The 15,962-nt window shown below is 37.7% G+C and overlaps 1 protein-coding gene across 1 annotated transcript in view; it reads left to right on the top strand.

Moving 5' to 3' along the window:
• The window catches only part of SCIN (scinderin), a 66,650-nt gene that overhangs the window by 24,755 nt on the left and 25,933 nt on the right, over window positions 1-15,962 (top strand). The window lies entirely within an intron of this gene.

Raw genomic sequence — 15,962 nt, 5'->3', positions numbered from 1 at the left:
TAGTCAGAATAACATCGCTAATAAATTAGACCTCAAAAACTATTTAGAGCAAATTCTTAATTTTTCAGTATTTTTGAAGGCCTCTGTTCTGGAGATGTGATCACCATTTAAGTCATCTAATTCTCATGTTTGGTAGCAAAGATGAGATGTATTTCTAACTGACGGTAACCTCACATCTCAATAGCTATGCTTTGACAGAAGTTGCCCCAGGAGCAGGATTTGCCTTTGTCAGGAGCTGGAGGGAATTAACTATTCATGTGTTGCATTAACTGTGAGGTTGCGTTAACTACCACGGTCACCCTGGAAAATCCCTCAACCTCTGATTGTCTCTGGTTCCTCATTTGTAAAGTGAGGGGTTAGATGAAGTGGCTTCCCTGGTCCCTTTAGTTTCCAGTCATCTGTGATTCAACCTTGTCCCTTACTTAGGCAGTAGCTGTGTTTAACTATCAGTCATTTGTAGTCTGTTCCAGGAAATGAAGCCACTGAGGCTGAGGTCTTAACTGTGCATGTAGACTTCTGATGTCCTTGCTTACTGGATTTCAGTCAATAATCTGAGAAAGAAAAGTTTAAATAGTCAATTACTATATTATGCTGTTAAATTAAAATGAGAGAATGCAAACCAGAAGAAAAAAGTTTGTTAAAATATAACTGATTTTAAAATATTGTTAATAGGAATAAGGGACATACTGTTTCATATAAAACACTGTATCTGTGTTCTAGAGCTTTTTGAGTTTTTTGGTTTCTAAATTATCCTGGAAAACACCTACTTTATTTCCATTCAGCACATTCAGTGTTTATTGCATTATGGTTGAACAGCTCTCACTCTGTTGAACTGAACTAAGTTTTCACTGAAAGCCTTCATTTTTTTTTTTTTCTTAAAAAGCATTCAGTGGGGATTTTTGTTCTTATAAATGTTCTTTTGCTGCCTGATTACAAGGGTAGGTAGTTGTTTAATGAATTATTTATGCACCTGTGATAAACTAGTTTGACCTCTAGGCTTTCTTAATGTTGTACCTATAACAGTAAAATTCAAAGAGGTCATGACCTTGGTTGGGAAGATATTGCAGCATCATTTTCACTAACCTCTTAATGGAAATTTTCTCTGATTGTGAGTGTAGTTGACATACCACAGTAACATGAGCAGTACCTGTGACTTTTCAGATCACACTGTATCATGCATAACCTCAAAGTATCATTTGTGTTCATCACAACTTGGTAATTAGGACAGTTATTGGACCTGCTATTCAGTAATATTAATGAGTTAACTAAGAAGCTTATGTATTACTTTATCACAAGTGTTTTTTGGATATATTTTGATATTTTGATAGCTGTATTCTAATATAATTGGGTTCTATTGTAATACTATGTATTTTATTTTATATGTGTAAAAATATTTTTCTTAGTTGGGGTTCATATACTCAAAAGTGGTCCAAAGTGGTCAATGGAGCACACACAAAAGGTTACCTCATTTGAGATGATGGAATGTCATTTCTTTTTCTGAGACTCTGATGCAACTGTTAACATTGCTACTGAAGGATTCTAAAAATCTAAGACTCTTTCAAAGTGTCTTTTAAAATAGACCTTTTAACTGACTTATTTTTTTTAATGAGAGTCTTTTAAAATTATTTATCTTCAAAAACTTTGAAAGTCTATATATAAAGGTTGGTAACGGCTTGAGACCAAGGACTTTTCAACTGGTTAAATGATTATATTATCATTTCTTCACATTCAGTGCTGAATTTTTGGAACATGTCTTGATAATGCATTAAAGTACTCAACACTGAAAATACTGAAAAATAATTATTCTGAGAATTTTTTGAAAAATTGATCTTTATTTTGAGGTGATTCAGCTATCTATCATCACAATATTATTTTCACACAATTTTAATGCAGCTTATCCTTCCAACTAAAACACTTTGGAGAGTAATAGGGGGCACTAACCAGATAGGACCCAGCATGTAGTAACAAGACCGTCTGGGGAAACAGGATGTGTGGGCAGCCTCTTATCTGTCTCATCAGCACTTTTAAAAGCTCATATGCCTAAATATGGAAGTAATCTGTAAGAAGAACTAAGCCGGTAACTAAAGGCACATTTACCCTGTGCCTGTTTTCTCCTCACTGTAAACATATTTGTGTGAAAAGCTGCATATAAATTATGTAAAGCTTTTTTCTTGTTCTTTCTTCTTTTCCTATTTAAAATAAATAATCAATGAATGTGAAGGAAAACAAAGTATGTCACTAGCCCTACGCTCCCAAACTTTCTTTGTTGTCTCTATTCGTTCTCTAATCATTAGGAAGGGAGTCTGAAAAGTCCCGTGAGGAGAAATTGTTAAGGTCAATAATTTATCAATCAGTTTAATTGACTTTCATTTTTAAAAAGGCAGTATCACGTAGACATCAAAGAGAGAAGGAAGAAGTGACAACTTGTTTGAAATAACAACAAAATAACTAATTTTTCTAACCCAGAGAGTTTTTTCAGTATCATTTGATGAGCTTGTTAAGTCTATAATCATTTGCAAGTGCTAATGGAGGAATACCGGCAGTAAAAGTACTACAGGGAGATTGGAAGCAGATGCTATGTTGCTGAACTGTTAGATTTCTTGCTTTTAGGAAAACACTAAGGCTCCCTAGAAAGTCATATACACCATCGTTATGTTAGACTTTGGACAGGAAATAAAAGGAAATTGGAAGAAAAATGAGAATGTCATATTTTTTAAATGGCTGGGTTGGTTCCCAATAAAGTTCAAAGACTCTGCTTATTTTATTGTCTGATTGAGAAGATAAGCATGCACTAGCTCTGAAGCAGAGTCAAAGAGTGGGAACAGATTGTGAGGGTCTTCAAATGCCAGACAGTGTGACTGGAATGATACTGCCAATGGTTGGAAGTCTTCTCATGATGAAACTTACATATTTTAGATTATATGATAATAGCATATAAGATAGATTAATCTCAAAAGAATCTCCCTATAAGAATTGTATTCATCTTGTTTTTGGAAGTCATAATTGACTAATCAAAAATAAAATAATTTATCTAATTATTCTCTTGACAAGTTGATCAGATATTTATGATGTGCTCATCTGGGTATCTTGTAAGTAAAATCTGGAGTTGAATAGTGCACACATTTCTTAAATTATCCTTTAGCGATGTCTGTTAAGGCAAAGAGTAAGACGTTAGTCATATTTCTCTGAAGTATTTGGCCAAATAAAATTTATATCTTATCAGGGTTACTCCAAGTTCCTTGAGGCCGGGTACCGTCTTTATATTTGTGTATAAAGATATAAGGTTCCAATTCATGCTCATAAATATTTTATAGTTAATATAGTTAACTGTGACCTTTGTGGTGCCAGAAAACCAATTACATTTGTTCTTCTGTTTTCTAGAGAATAGCGTTGCTTTAAAAACTTCCTTGTGTTTTAGATGATAGTGATGGTAAAGATATTGACAAAGCCATACTGTTGATTAACTTTTAAAACCAGTTGCATTTGTATAGGAGCAGTTAGTGTTTAGATAAGGATGATTCATGTATTCTGCTAGTCTTCTTTCTACAGATGGAGAGTTCCAACTGACATCTTGGAAAGTAATATCTGAGTCTTGAGCTTATCTACTTCCCATGTGTTAGGTAAATTGCATTTCTTCCAGGTGAAAGTACCTGGCACAGTAGGAAATAAATGGCTCATGTCTAAAACTATTCCTCCTGTGAATAAAAGCACATGTCCCCAGGAGCTGTAGTTGGATTCTGCCATCTGTAAAATCTTCCTTCCCAGATCAGGTCACCGCCCCCCTCCCGCCACTGCCAACTTAGTGTCCAGCAAAATTGGTCACCATTTCTATGTTTGACCACTTAGTGTCCAAAAAGCCCACTCCCCTCACTCTCTAGCACTCATCACTGCTGTCCATTGGCCTTGACCCCTCTGCTTGGCTGTTGTCCATGGTCCCGGAGCTGCCTCTCCTCACCACTGGGTTAAAAGTGAACATGGTCCACGAACACCAAGGAACTATACAGATGTAGAGCTTTATTTTTGAGATCACCCAATATATTTGTCTTATTCTTCCCCCAGACTTAACATCAGAGGGCTGTGCATATGCTAACGCTTCCTGAGGTCTTACATAATTTAAATTTACAGAAAGTAAAATCAAGAGTGATTTTAAGCATTTAATAATGTAAGTACTGGAGTAGACATACATTGTCAGCATGTAAAGTAAAAGATCAAGAGATCAAGTTGGAATTTGGAAATTTAGAATTCTGTCAACATTCCATAAAGTTTCTCTGTGGAAACATTTGCTTCATAGCATAATCTTGAGTTTACCAGATTTACGTGGGATATTTTAATCTTTTAACTAAAATAACATTGTATATTTAAATCAAGCTTGATCAGTCTGAAAATGATGTCATAGAGAACGGCAGAAATGTTACTTTCTGGGGATGATTTTTGATTAGATAAATCAGTCCCCATTTATCTTTGTAGAATGAGCCAAAGAAGTACTAGTAATAGAAATGGGGAGCTGTTTTGAAAATCCTCCTCATGACCATTTTGGAATAATGAGTATACAGTATTTTTAAAAGGTTTAAAGATTTATAGGATAAATAGTAATAATAAATGAAAGTTAATAAAGAAATGAAAGTTAATAATAAATGAAAGTTAAAATCACATTGCTTTTTAGCATGAGGGAACAAATATGGGTGTTTTGAATTCCTTAATATGAGATGTAAAGTTATTTTGTGAGTTTGTTTGTAATACACGTACACACACACACACACATCACTCATTAAACTACTTTCTGTTGCCCTCTTATTTATTTCATTGTTGTTAAAACTCTATACTTTGTAAAGTTGGAAATTTGAGTTGCCTGGGATATTAATTTGGCCAATAGAGTAAACACTTAACGTTAAGAGACAACAAAAAAATGTGTTGTCAGAGAGGCACACTTCTCTTTGTGTGCTAATTGGCTTAGGCTCCTTGTTTACCTCTCCTTTATTTTCCGGAGTCTTTTTGTAAGTTCTTGGGAAGTTGAGCAATGTCTTACATATTTTGGAATTTCCCACTCATGTCATATGAGGTGTGACACATCAGAGGTGTTCACCAGGATTTGTCGTCTGATTGACATGGCAGTAGCCACGTGGAGAGAGAAGATTTGTTTGAGTTTACCATTCAAAGATTTTCAAGTTAAAGGGATCCAAAGTATTTGCTAGTCTCTCTAGATTAATCCTTATTACATATGGAGTAGAGAGGTGCCAGTAGATACGAATCTTTCCTGTTCTTTCTGTTGCACTGTAATTAAATCATTTCCTCCATTCTGCTTTTTGGCAATGATACTTTGTACACACCCCAAATCCAAAGACTTATAGCGCCAGGCAGTGCATGCTGCAAGGTTTTGATGCTCTCAGGAGCACTGTGGTTGCAGCTGCTTGTGTCTACCATTTATTGGTAGCTTACTATGTGCCAGACACTGTTTGAGGCACTGTTCACTTGTTGTCATTTATTTTAATGGAACTTTTATTTGAATCTCTAGTATTTAGTGCACATACCCATTTTGCTCCTCATCAATTCATCCACTGGGTGAAGTTGAAATATTCTGAACAAAGATACAAAATATAGTAACAGTATAGTTAGCCATATACTACAATAAGATAATCTTTCACTTTGTCCACCGAAGTTCCACATGATGACTTGTGACCTGACTGATAAGGTGTCTCTTTTATGCAATCAGTCCAAATTGATAACTACTTGGCAAGCGTCTCTGAATGACGTAATTTATCCTTTAGTTTGTGGCTGGAGGGAAGGAACAGTGTAAATAGGATAATGTGATTCTAAAACAGATGGACTGTGTGGAAGGGTGGATCTTTGCCCCACAAAATCTATCTCTGAATTGATAAACTAACACAAATATTAAACTAGAATGGCAGACTTCTAGTCTCTTTGTTATTTATATTGCTCCTCCTGTTTGTTATAATATTAGTGACAAAATATAATTAAAAAGCAGGAGTAAGACTATACTTTCTTTTGGCAATTTTAGGTTAATTTGTTCTTATTCCTTGTGCCAGGAATTAGCTAAATTCAAATATCAAAGGGCCAGATCTCTAAGAGTCAGTGACTCACAATTCCTTGACATCCACTTTGTAAATTAAGTAGTTTTAAAAATACATAATAGTATAAAATATATAATAATAATTAGCAGTAATATTAACTTTGTATGTTTCCTAACATCTTGAGCTAAGAGTAAGCCAAACCCAAATATTAAAAAATTGACTTTTCAAGATTCAGTGATTCACAGCTCCTTAGTATTTGCTTTGTAATTAACATTTGTTTAATATCATGAGGAAATGTGTTCACATATTGGAAAGAACTCCCTAAAATGGAGGCCATGTGGATTGTGCTTTTAAGTCCTGTTTATCCAGAGCCAAGTGGTGGAATTGAGTTATACTGACCGTACTTGTGCAAATGAGAAAGTGATGTGATTGCTATTAGAATTGCTGTTATGTTCACATGAGTACCCAATTGCATCACAACTTTATGGTTACCTTGTTTTGCATATGCATAGATATATAACATAACACATACACATTTATAAGAAGGATTTGAAGTGACTTTGTCAGGAGAGCATGGTTTATTCGTGTAAACACGTATACTCTCAGTGGAAACCAGTAGGAAATTCTCAGTTCTGGATATTCCATGACATTTTACTCATCAGGAAAAAATTACTAACATACAGTTAAAAAGAAACTACGTTCGTGTCTGTATGCAGACACACAAGAAGCCGTACAAATATACTGGGGAGTGAAGTCCTGTACCAAGCACAGCTGTGAAATTAAATACCAATGCTCTATTTCAATGAATGCTAGTGACTGAAAAAGCAAACCCAAACTGAAAATAAATCTTCATGAAATCTGATAGAGGACATAAGGACAAGACAAATACGCGGATTAAAAACTATCCTGAAGCAAGTAGCAAATGCGCTACAATGGAACGTTGGTCGCTGTGATGTTCACTGGCGTGGCGCTCTGCTGCTAGATGAAGACATGATTTCATTTTGTGAAGCTCTGCAAGGCTGAAGGCAGATGGCTCACTGAATTTTCTGTTCACTCTCTCTAGTTGCATTTTTCTATATGTAACACAAGTGCTTCTTATCATTAATACAGAAATTCCATACGCTGAGAAACAAATTGGTCATGGATATTATTTGCTGCAGAGGAGGTAACAACAAGCCCAACCAGGACAAACATCCAGTGTTTACCATGTGATGGGTGTTCTTCTGTGGGCTTTACGTGGATGAGCTAATTTAATTCTTACAAGAGCCCTGTGAAGCACATACATTTATTATTCCCTGCCTTGATTTGTGTTCCTCCGAAAAACAACCCTGAGGCAAGGATTGGGAGCAGGTTGTTATTTGGAAGATGATCCTGGAAGCAGGGAGGAGGAGTAAAACGAGGCAATAGTTTGTTAATAAGTCATTTCCTGCTGCAGGCAACTGGGGCTTAATCCCAGAGGACCCCTCTGAGAAAATGTATGGAAAACACTTCAGGACTAGCCCGCTGAAGGCTGAAGTGGCTGCGGGATTTAGCCAATAACTCCCATCCTGCCCTGGCTGAGAGTCTTGTTGAGTGCTAACTCCCCAGAACCCCCAGCCTGCCTTGAGTGTGGGTACAGTACAGCTCAGTGGCCAGAGAATGCCATCAGATAGGGAGCAGAAGGCCTTGACATTCAAGGGATTGTCTGCAGATGACCTCTGAGGGGGACCAAGGTGAGATGGGCAGGGCCCCAATAGCATCTCTACATCCTCACTTCACAAAGACAGTAAGTTGTAGAGAGACCAAGTAACTTGCCCAGGTGGGAGTGGGGTGGGAGGGCTGTGGTTCACAGCCAGGCGGTCTTCATTCCAGAGCTTTGTAAAGCGTGAACATGCAGGGAGATGGGAATCCTGTAGGCTGTGAAATTATTTTATAACTTCTAAAATGTTGCCACATGTTTGACAGTCATACCTATTTTGTGTACACTATATCATAAGTAATATTGTGCTCAGTGGGCTGGCCTGCCCCTTGGTTTTATATCTCTTTTTCAACCCTTTATCCATACTGTGGAGGCATTAGGTGCAGGGTTATTGGGCAGACTTTTTTGAAAGAAAATACATTCTTTTAGTGGAAATATGAAATATATGCAAATGTTTTTCAAGCCCTTCAGAGTATATGAAAGCCATTTTGAGTTCACTCAATTAAATTTTGGTGCTTGGAAATGTTCTGAATTATGTAGATAAAGAGGAAGTTTTCACAACTCTCTTGCTGTAAAACTCCACCTAATCTGATTAAATGTTATCTGTAAATCAGGTTTATTTACCTCACTTAATCATCATCATAATTGTGAGTGGTATTAATTATTACACCATTTTAAATATGGGAGCGAGGTCACGGAGTCCCTGAGTAGTGGGTCCATCCAGCTGAGATGGCTTGATCTTAGCAATGAAGGGATTATCAGAAAGGCAAAGTAGGGGGTTGATCGTTGTACATAGAGATTAGGAACCCCAAAGGCAAGTGATGGAGGTGCCATTCAAGCACTGGCCAAGTAGACATGTCCCGATGGGTTTGAGACCTAACAGAAATGGGATTCATCATCCCCAGAAAGAGCAGATGGCCTCAAATCTTTTCCAGGTCATGATCATTTGTCCACAGGAGAAATTCTTTATGTGAAGCTACATGAAAATCAGAAATGCTTGGCAGACCCGTCCTGATGGTTGAAATGGATGAGCCAGACTAACAAAGCTAATGCCACTCAAGGCCGAAATCCTACCACCAAACCAGGCCCAGGGGGCTTCTAAAGTACACAGTGCAGGGGCTTCAGTCAGACTCTCTGGGGCTGGGATTCTCAGCCTTCAGTGTTCTTTTATCCTGACTTCCAGGCAGGTTTAATATGCAGCTGGTGAAGACAACTGCTGTAGTGTAATAAGCTGACGTTCTGGCTTATGCATTTTCATAACTTGTGAGTTCACTTTCCGCGTTATCATACTTGGTTTTTTTTGTACTGGAGTTTCTGTTTTGTTTTGTTTTGTATTTTTTATTGAAGTACAGTCAGTTACAATGTATCAATTTCTAGGGTACAGCACAATATCCCAGTCATGCATACACAAACATATTTTCGTTTTCATATTCCTTTTCATTAAAGGTTATTGCAAGATATTGAATATAGTTAGTTCCCTGTGCTATACAGAAGAAATTAAAGTTAGTGTTTCATAATAATAACTCGTGAATTAGCTTTCCATATTATAATAATTTATGAGTTGACTTTCTCATGAATTTGACCCTGTGAACCTAATCTCTGCTACGTTGACGTTATGGTAATACTGAGATTAGGGCCTGCATCACGATGAGTTCTGTAAGGCCACGGCATCCTCTGAGTCCTCTGGAACTGCACTGTCACATACAGCATCTGTGAAATGTGTGTGGCCATTTAGGATTTGATTTAAAGTAATTAAAATTAATCTAATTAATAATTCAGGGACTTGGTCGCACGAGTCACGTTCCAGGTGCTCAGCAGTGACTACCGTGTTGGACAACACGGATACGGAATATTACAGCCACAGAAAGTTGTGCTGGACAGCCCTGAGCTGGGTGATGTAGCGGAACCTCTCTTGCAGGGACTCGGTTCACTTTGTCCTTTTATTCAAACATGTATTTCACATGCTCTCCTCAGGTCTAAAATAGCTTATCCACTATTTGATATATTAAATAACTCTTAATTCCATATGTCAATAAGGAGATGAAGTCGTTTAAGGGCAGGGAGGCACATCGCTAAGAGAGAGCAGAAGAGCGATGTTAGAAACATATCCAGGGGAGGCGGGGCTGGTTAAATGAGGACGCAGCTTTTCTCAGAATTGCCTGTCATTTTATATCTCTGTTTCTTCCCTGTTACCAAATATTTGTCCTACCAAATGTATAAAATATCTTGAAGCAAGTAAACAACGATGAGGCTATACCTCATAATGTATTTCTATTCACCAGATGCTGGCAATGTATTGACTTTTTTTCCCCCAGTTAGGGAAAGGAAGTAAGACAGGAAACAAGACACAGAAATTACTGAGCAGTTAAAATTTTAGCTCTTAGTACCTGAGAGCTTATTCTGTTCTTAGGGGAAAAAAAGAAGCAGAGCCATTTATGCTAAAATAGTTACAGTGAGAACAATGCCATGTCTCATTTTCTGTATGAAACACTGCAGCAGGAGGAGGAAGACCTGGGGTTCGTACCCTTGGCAGAATTTACAAGGCTTGGGCCTCAGGCAAAACTCCTGACTCCCTCAGCCTCATTTTTCTAATCTATCAAGCTGAACTCACATTGAGAAGCACATAAGATCCTCTATGTTAAATGCTTTTAGTAGGACCTGACACCAACTTAGAACATTTTTATCCAAAGTGATCTGTAGTTTTGAATTACGCACTGTCCTTCCTCCAGACCATGTGTTATCCCCTCTTTTCCTGCTATTCACTTCAAATATTTACTATAAAGTGTCCAAGCATCTTGACTTTTCCGAAGAAAGGTAAAGGAGGCTAACTGCATCTTGTGTAAGCAAGATTGTATGTATCGCAGTTTCACATCCAGAGTAGGCTGGGCTGGCTAAAAGGTACAAGCTAAATAAAGACAGATGGAAATGTGAAAATTCAGAAAGAATTATGAAAATACAGCCTCCGTTTCTCTTAACTGCCTGGTCCTTCTCTCTAAGAAAACAAATTTACACATAGGCCAGCGTATGTTTTAAAAGAAAGTCACGGTGGGTCACACAGAAAAAACATAAGAGGGTATCTAGACACAGGTCATGAAAACCTAGAAATTCTGAAACTAGGGGACTGTGAATCTAAAGCTAGACTGTGTATTTGCTTTAATGATTTGATATAAATATCTTCTGAGTTCTTTTCAGTTGAACTCCTGTTGAAGGCAGAGCAAACAGCAGAAGAGGTCTCTTTAAGCAGAAAACAATTGTATTTCCACACATTTCCAACCTTTCATTTCATGTATTTGGAGTAGTGCCTTACATCATTAAGATGTTATTAAGCAATTCCACTGACAGGCACCACGACAGGCAAACCACAAAAGTTCAAAGAATGGACGGTGGCCCAGTTCCTGGGAATCCCAGCCCCTTCCCCAGGGTAGTTAAAATGGTCCCACCTGTAGGTGTGTGAAGCTACCGAGCCCATAAAAACTGGCAACACCATGCCTAGCGGCCCTTTCTCACTCCCTCCTCTGCGGAGACGGCCCGCACTCTATGGAGTGCGTACCTACTTTTACTTTAACCTGAGCACCCAATTCCCACACCTCTTTCCTTGCCTTTCTGTTGCCTTACACTCTATGCGGTATGTATCTCTCTAAATAAATCTACCTTCACTCAAAAAAAAAAAAAAAAGATGTTATTAAACATTTCCAATTTGTTACTGACAGAGAGGAAAAGAGATAGATACTCCCATTTTTGAATTCATTTCATATCTGTTGCAAAAAAGCACCTGTGATCTTTGGAACCACTTCATTCCCCTAGCTGAAAACTCAAGAACTCTAGACCCGTGGTGGCGCCTTCTAGGTCTAAGCATGAACAAATGCTTCTCTGGTCAAAATGCCTAGAGCAGGTAGGAATCCAGTAAGCAAATTTAGTATCCTTTGACGAACTGAGTGAAGAAAGCTGAGGCAGAAGCCCCCGATACAATGTAAGTTAAAATGAAGTAATAATTACTCTATTGAAAGTAACAAAATATCACTGTTTACACCACTAGGACAGAGAACAAGTACAGGAGGTCAGCCTTTTTTAGTAAAATATTTTACAGCTTTATTTAAGAGAAATAAATGCTTATTGTTGAAACTTTACAAAATATAATCATGACAGAGAAAAGTATCACTCCAAGTCCCACCTTTGAAAAAAAGTAACCAATTTTTTTCTAATCTTTGTTTTCACCTACATATCTCTGTGCTTTTTCAAGAAAGAATTCATACTGTAAATAATGCTTTGCAGCCTAAATTTTTAGTTGAAGTGTTATGAACATTTTCTTGGTCATTCAGTAATTTTTATAATATTATAACGACTGTATAGTTTTCCATTGTATGGATATAGCCTAATTTATTTAATCAGTTCTTCCCATTTTGGGCATTGAGATGGTTTCTGTTTTTTAATATTATAAAATGCTGTGATGAATGCTCATTAGATTAATTTTCTGTATATATTTTAATTATTTCCTTAGACTAAACTATTAGAATAGAATTGTTGGACTAAATGATTGGTGTGCTTCTAAGGTTTCTGTTACCTACTTCTCATCATTTTCAAGAATGTTGCTTCTCACCAGAGTGCCTGGCAGAATACCGAATCTTTGCCACCACTGGATGTTGTCAGTGTTCTCCTAACCTTTGACAATTTTGCAAGTAAAAAAAGTTATTTTTTTTATTTTACATTCTTTTGGTAGCTCTTTCCTGTTTATTGAACCCTGTTTTATCTTTTTATTAAGGGCTTCTTGCTCCCACAACACTATGAGATGATAAAAAAATTTCTGTCTCTCAGCCTTTCATGCCCACAGCGTAGACAGAACCAAGAAGAAAGGAAAGTAGACAGAGGGGATCTGGAGAAAGATGGAAACAGAGCTATACGGAGAGGAAGGCAGAACACTAACCAAAGTGTGTAGGATGTGGGCTGCGTCGGGTAGTTGCTTCCATTGCTCCGATCAGAACAGGGGGAATAGAAGTGGTCCCTGCACAATCTCCGCTGTGAGACAACTTCTGCTTCATCTCCAGGGATGAGGCTAAAAGAGTTAAGTGAAGATCTTCCGAAGTACCTCCAAGAGGCGCACAGCTGCTAGTTTAGAACACACTCTGGAGCCGGGGCAGATACCGACTTTGTCACTTACTAGCTGCATGACCTCGGGCAAGCTACGTAGGTAGTCTGTTTCTTAAGCCTTAAAATGGGCTCATAACAGTGCTACCTCCAAGGGTTGTTATGAAGAGGAAATGACTTATTAAATGTAAAAGGCTTAGAATGGGGTCTGGTACATAGTGATATATGAGCATTGATTATATTATATTTTTAAAGTTCTTAACGTGGCAGGTAATAACACTTGAAAAGTATTAGCTAAATGCATGTAACATAATAAAAGGCAACAAATATATAAATAGGTTTAGACAAAGGGGCACTATATGTTAAAGAGTGGTTTTCAAAGAAGTAAAATCATGTATCTCAGGCAAATATAAAATCACCCATGTCAAAGATTTTGTATTCATTAATAAAAGAACTGCTAATAAGATACTGTAACAAATTCAAAGAAGGATCCAAAGAACAGACAAAGGTATGGCAGTCGGTGTTGAAATGAATTTGCTAATAACTGCAAAACTGGCCTCTTCCACAGAAATTACTTTCAACTCCACCGGACAGAATTCCTGTGCATCTCTGTGGACTGAATCATTTACTGCTATCAGTCTTCTACTGAATTAAAAAATAACTCTGCAAAAAGGAAAGGTGCAGACCTCTATAACATCAGGTCACATCAGATCACATCAGAACAGTCCCCTAGGCACCATCCATGGAAAAAATCTTTTTGTCCATTTCAAAACCTTGCCCAGCTTTCCTTGATTTAGGAAAGTATGCAACCAGTTGTTCTAAAAGTTGCAGAAATGGCATTAAAGGACCCTGTGCCAGAATCTCAGCCTCAGCACTTAGCAGCTATATGAAACATTTGCTTCACCTCTTTGAACACTGTAAAATAATGGTAACAGTATCTGGTTCATGGGAGCTCTTGCAAGGTTGAAGTTACATGTGTCTGAAGCTTCTGATCTAGTGTGTGACTCTGTAGGCATTCAGTAAGTGGTGACTGTTACTGTGCTCGTTATAATTAGCTGAACCAAGGAATAATTGCTTAGTTTTGCTTCTGCCACACCCAGTCCACCTAGGTAGCAGTTACAGGCAGCATTAGGTGCAGCCCTGGGGAAGGAAGTGCATGGCTCCCAGGGGACACCGAGAACATTAGCCGGATTAGAGAAGGCTACTCGGCAGAAGATGCTGGGAAATGATGCAAGGTAGGTCACATCCAGCCTCTAAAGGGGCCTTGGCACCCACACAGGAGAGTGTGGGCTGTGTCCATGAGCATCCAGTTCAGAATCATCTGGAGCATAGATTCTTGGACCTCACCCCAGACCTGCTGACTTAATAGCTGGCGGTGGGGAATCTGTATTTTCTCAAGGTACCCAGGTGTGACACAATGAACCCTAAGAATCACGGCTGCTGATAAAAGATATAAATCTTTACCTGGAGTCCTATTCTTGAAACACTGGAGTGAAGTGAAATAAGGGGCCTTCCAGCCGGTGCCCAGGATAACTTTCTGGATGAAAAGACAAGGTGGGACTGAGGGCAGACGGGAACTGCCAGGAGGAGGTGTAACCCGCGGCTAGGGTGATGGAGCACTCTGCTAGGGTGGGAATTAATGCAGACGGGAGTTGGGGACTCTAAACATCACCATCAAGAAGTAGAATTTAGTGACTAAGCAGCTGGGAGGTTCAAAGTGGAGGGCAGGGAGTGTTCAAAACGGACAGCGTGATTTTAAGTCCAGGTGAGCAGAGGAGTAGAGATTCACCAACACAAGGGGAAAATCGAGAATGGTCAGTTTTGTAGGAAGATAAGGTAAGTTTGGAACCTGTTAGAGGACGATGATACTTTTAAGTGGAAACTTACAGAAAATAATTGAAGGAAAGGGGAGCTCCAAGCTTGAGAGACAGGTCTTGGCTAGAACAATAGATGAAACTTTTATGGAACATCCTCAGAGGAGTCTTCTCTGTTTCCCTTCCTCTTTAAATTATCAAAATATAGACTGTTTCACACACAAGGGATTATATGAGCTAAATGCTTATCACTTGAGAAACTTAAAAGTGTGTGTTTTAAATTTAGGCATTATCCTTCCTGTAGAAAAAAAAAAAGAAAAGAAAAGCTGTATTTATGGTTTATTTCAAAGATCAAAATATATGGCATAGTGGATGAAGTGCAGACCTTAAATTATTTTCCTCTTTCCAGGAAAGGTTTAACGTTTCTAAGAGTTATGTGAGGTGGTGGGGCGCTCTTTTGTATATCCCAGTGAGGTATTTGGTAAATGCTTAGTTGTTGAACTGAATTTTAAAATGACACCCGGCAATGTATAGCATCCTTGTATCCCTGGAGTTAAGCCTGTTTCTAGTAAATCCCCCAGGTTCACTTCACATCTATGCTACAGTCCTTTGAGAGGATAAATAAGATCCCTAGCTAATGTGGGAATGATTATCTGAAAATTAAAAGTTGGAGTATGCCCCAAATCACAGACTCGCTTAGTCCGCTGGGAGACATCCCAGTATTAAATATGGCCTTAACCCAAACTGTTGATTCCAAACTACTCTCTTGGTTGGAGTAGAATTTCAAGAGTGTATATGAGACCTTTTACTGCTTTTATAAGATAAACATACTTCTACCAAGGTAAAACTGTTAAAGAAAAAAAAAAAGCTTTTGGTTGCAAGTGTTTTAATTTTTGCCTTAATCCTACTTTTAGCAGAAAAGAAAAACTGTATTACAATCATGTAGTATGTTCGATAATTAAAATGGTTTATTGATCATTGTTTAAACAGAAAGGTAGACATGCTCCCAGAAGAAATGTCTTAAATTATTTCTAAATCGAGCCTATGCTGTACTCATGCAAGGATTAGAATTTGTATACATTTTCATTGTTGTTTGGTATTTAGCAGTTATGTATTTTCACACACCATATTGTAAGGGATACCGAATATAAAACACATTATGCAAGGAATTTTCCTGTATATTGAATATTTATGGAATCTAAATGAATAACTTCTTTGCATTTTCTGAATTTGAGTTTGTATTTATGTTGTTATAAAACTCACATTGTTTAGAATGTTTATATTTGATCCCTGTCCTTAACATCCTATATTTGTGTCAGTTATTTAAATTAATTAATTAAGGTGCTCTTTAGACATATT

The sequence above is a fragment of the Camelus bactrianus genome, chromosome 7 (genome assembly GCF_048773025.1).
Source record: "Camelus bactrianus isolate YW-2024 breed Bactrian camel chromosome 7, ASM4877302v1, whole genome shotgun sequence".
NCBI classification, from domain to species: Eukaryota; Metazoa; Chordata; class Mammalia; order Artiodactyla; family Camelidae; genus Camelus; species Camelus bactrianus.
The sequence above is the reverse complement of the archived record's forward strand: the minus strand, read 5'-3'. Positions and strand labels throughout refer to the sequence as shown.